Source organism: Cololabis saira, chromosome 3 (assembly GCF_033807715.1).
Source record: "Cololabis saira isolate AMF1-May2022 chromosome 3, fColSai1.1, whole genome shotgun sequence".
Classification (NCBI taxonomy): Eukaryota; Metazoa; Chordata; class Actinopteri; order Beloniformes; family Belonidae; genus Cololabis; species Cololabis saira.
The window spans coordinates 54,443,299-54,446,946 of record NC_084589.1 but is presented as its reverse complement, the minus strand read 5'-3'; the positions used below and the strand labels follow the sequence as shown (position 1 = coordinate 54,446,946).

Sequence of the window (3,648 nt, the reverse complement as noted above, 5' to 3'; positions counted from 1 at the left end):
TTAAAGGGATTGTGACATGAAAAACACATTTTTCTTGATTTTTTTGTGTTTTGTTGGGTGTCTTGACATCAATTACACCCAATAAAAATGAACTTTTAACATTCAGTGTATTGTGTGCTTTCTGGGATTTTCCGCATAACTATGCAAAAACGGTGCATCTGGTTTGGTGGCGGATCGTTACGTATAGACCCGCTAAATCACCGCCCCCTCCACCCAGCTCCCTGCCCATCACCCATCCTCTCTCCTCCCCTCCTCCCCTCCCCCTGTCTCCTCTCCTCTCCTCTACCTTCCTTGTTTATTTTGATAGCGTCTGTTGATGCTAATATGGCTTCAAGAGAAAAAGCAATCTGTGCTGTTGTTGGCTGTGTTAATCAACACAAGTCATTGCATAAGGTCCCAACTGGAATTAATGAAGACACACGCTCCAGGTGGATGGACTTTATTTTTGCTGGTAATGTTCCAGCAAAACTGCCAAAGAAGCGTTTCTTGGTGTGCGCGCATCATTTCTCCAAAGAAAGTTTTTCCAACCTTGGTCAAATGTGTGATAAGTGTACTGGTTCCAAAAATCGAACCTCCAAGCACCCGAAGTTATTCTTTTACTTTTATTTCATAGTCAAGCACAACCTGTCCGTGTTGATTAGCTGTTTGATCGTGTTTGATTATTTTGAATCGTGGTTGTGTACCATGTTTAAACGTATGTGCTCATTGTTTTCATGTAATGCGACGTGTGTGGTAGCATCCACGTTAATAATATGGCTAACAGTTTAATTCGGATGTAAGTTGTAAGATGAAGATGTAAGGGAGGGGTTGGGAGGAGGAGCGGGGCAATGATTGACAGGAAAGGGGGAAAAGGAGGCGTCTTTCACAGGAAAAAAACACCATCATAAAAAGCCAGGCATGGAGTACTGGAGTGAAGTTTTTCTTGTTACACTGTTTTAGACACATTTGAGGGATATTGGCCAAGACTTTTAATAGTGTTAAAAGCATGTTAAAAATGATGTCACAATACCTTTAAAGTTAAATTTGCAAACATCTCAAAGTTAAATTAGCAAACATGTCAAAGTTAGATTTACCACAGTCACATTTCTCCTGGGGGGGATAAATTAGATGATTATTATACATTACATGTCAGGTACCGTATTTTCCGTACTAGTGCAGGACACCAAACACCGATTGTTATTGCTACTACAGATTACCCCCCCTTTAGACGTCAATTAGCAGCACGAGGTCCCTGAGTGGAGGACGGGACGTTAATGTCTCTGTTAAGTGGTCCGGACGCCCGGGCCGGTCCCGGACAAGCCCCCGGGCCGGTCCCGGACAAGACCCCGGCGGTGCACAGGGGTGGGGGGGGGGTATTCGGGGCATTTATTAAAGCGGGGTGTTTATTAAAGCAGGTGTTTATTAAAGCAGGTGTTTATTAAAGCAGGGCTTTTCCAGCCTGTTTGAGGGGGATTTGTCTTTTTTGCGGTATAATAATAATAATAATAATAATAATAATAATAATAATTCATTCTATTTAGAGGCACCTTTCAGGTCACCCAAGGTCACCTTAGAAATGATACAAGCACACAATATATAAAATACAGTTAATACAAAAAAAAGCAGCAACAGACAGCATTAACAAAGTGCACAGACCAATAAATAGAACAAACGTATTTCCATGTTTAATAATGTCAAAGCCGTAAACAGTAGATGGTTAATGTGATGACAGGTGCTGGTAGTTCCGGATCATCAGTAACAGGATGTTGTATACCAAGGTGTTCATGTAAACAGTAAATGTTGACAGACTTGTGGAAAAACCTGCTAAACGAGTCTCCAGATAACCGAACTGAGGTAAACACAGGAATAACATTTGCACAAAGTCGCAGAGATGCATCTAATAAATAATGCCATTTCAGATGACAACAGAACATAGTATATACAAATATGTATAAAAAATAAAGTACCAGATTTCTCATAAAAAGTCTGGAAGCTGAATGTTGCAGAGCTGCAAACTTTCCGTATATTTTTACCAGGTTTAAGTTGTTGAAACTGAAAATAAAGCAGTTTAACCTCTGAAACCCTGAAAATAAAGCAGTTTAACCTCTGAAACCCTGAAAATAAAGCAGTTTAACCTCTGAAACCCTGAAAATAAAGCAGTTTTAACATCTGAAACCCTGAAAATAAAGCAGTTTAACCTCAGAAACCCTGAAAATAAAGCAGTTTAACCTCAGAAACCCTGAAAATAAAGCAGTTTAACCTCAGAAACCCTGAAAATAAAGCAGTTTTAACATCTGAAACCCTGAAAATAAAGCAGTTTAACCTCTGAAACTCTGAAAATAAAGCAGTTTAACCTCAGAAACCCTGAAAATAAAGCAGTTTAACCTCTGAAACCCTGAAAATAAAGCAGTTTAACCTCTGAAACTCTGAAAATAAAGCAGTTTAACCTTTGTAACTCTGAAAATAAAGCAGTTTTAACCTCTGAAACCCTGAAAATAAAGCAGTTTAACCTCAGAAACCCTGAAAATAAAGCAGTTTTAACCTCTGAAACCCTGAAAATAAAGCAGTTTAACCTCTGAAACCCTGAAAATAAAGCAGTTTTAACATCTGAAACCCTGAAAATAAAGCAGTTTAACCTCTGAAACTCTGAAAATAAAGCAGTTTAACCTATGAAACTGTTGCCCTTGCGAAAAATAAAAATGCACAAAATTATGTCTGCAAATATTCAAAACTTTTTTCATGTTTTAAATGTTTAAACAATGATTTTTCGAGCTTTCAAAACTGTCTTTCAGTTTCAGTTGTCGCCACTCGCAAATCAGGCCCCGCCCACACCCGAATCAGGCCCCGCCCACACCTGCAGCGGTTGGAAAGTGTCAGATAAGAGAAACAGAAAGAGTTTTCTTGTGTTTATACATCGATGATCGTCTCGCCTGAAGTTACAGAAACTTCACCTGCAGGTAGGAGTTTATTTAGGAGTTTATTTAGGAGTTTATTTAGGGTTTCCTGAGAGCTGATCCAGACCCGGAAACCCCCAGATCTGCAAACAGCTGCAAATGTTTATTGACCTGGATTGAACCAGCAAGAGCCGCTCGTGAGATATAAAGTCTGTTTTTTAAAAGTTCCCTGGGAAACATGAAGCAGCGGACAGAAACCTGTTGGAGTTAGTAAATGTTTTTGTAAAAACCTCCAACCAGAAAGAGACACAGTTCACAGTTGAAACGGAATTAAAACTGGGCGTTTTAGGGAGATTGGTATTTTATTGGCGCAGTTGTTTTAGTGAGTGCAAAGTGCAAACCTTTTACTTTTGCACGTTTAATATGTTTTTATAATTTATTTCGTTGATATCAAAGCCATAATAACGAACAACAATGACAAATATACTGAAAATGGAACAAAAACATCCTGCTCTCCTGCAGAGTTAGTAAATAATCTAAAACTGTGGTTGTTTACGTCACGCCCAAGTCCTGACAGAACAGACTGGTTTTTTTTATTGAAAGACAAACAGCACAATCCAACCACCAGGGGGAGACAAACACTCAGCAGCGGAAAATCAGGACACAATGAACTAGAAATACATTAAAAAGAGACACAAACTTTTTTTTACCAGATTTAACAGATTTCAATGAAGCCAAAAAAACATGTTGAAAGCAAAGGGAGAAATGTGGTTCA

General features: G+C 38.9%; 1 protein-coding gene across 3 annotated transcripts in view; it reads left to right on the top strand.

The window, feature by feature from the left end:
• The first annotated feature begins 2,826 nt into the window (after positions 1-2,826).
• Positions 2,827-3,648, top strand: part of LOC133440532 (NLR family CARD domain-containing protein 3-like) — a 36,925-nt gene continuing 36,103 nt past the window's right edge. For all 3 annotated transcript variants that reach the window (XM_061717811.1, XM_061717810.1, XM_061717815.1), the window contains exon 1: positions 2,827-2,936. The gene's annotated coding sequence lies outside the window, so the exon portion shown is untranslated. The remainder of the gene's footprint in view (positions 2,937-3,648) is intronic.